The sequence below is a fragment of the Rhagoletis zephyria genome, unplaced genomic scaffold (assembly GCF_001687245.7).
Source record: "Rhagoletis zephyria isolate East Lansing unplaced genomic scaffold, Rhagoletis_zephyria_1.1 Rzeph_scaffold_02773, whole genome shotgun sequence".
NCBI lineage: Eukaryota > Metazoa > Arthropoda > Insecta > Diptera > Tephritidae > Rhagoletis > Rhagoletis zephyria.
In genome coordinates, this window is record NW_016159857.1 from 66,474 (window position 1) to 66,711 (window position 238).

Genomic DNA, 238 nt, shown 5'->3' on the forward strand with positions numbered 1-238 from the left:
AAGCCATTGATGAGCGCAATGATGACTCAAGCTATGCAGAATATGGAAACCATGCAGTCATATGAGTCTTTAATGAAATCTGCCAGAGTAACTCATGAAGCCTCAAAAAAAAACAAAAAAAAATAGGCAGGCACTCCTATTAGTAATTACACAATAATAATAAATTGTGGTTTGAAATGGTTTTGCCACTGAAAAAAGAAAAAGATGCAAATGAGACATCGCACGTTCATGCGATAGC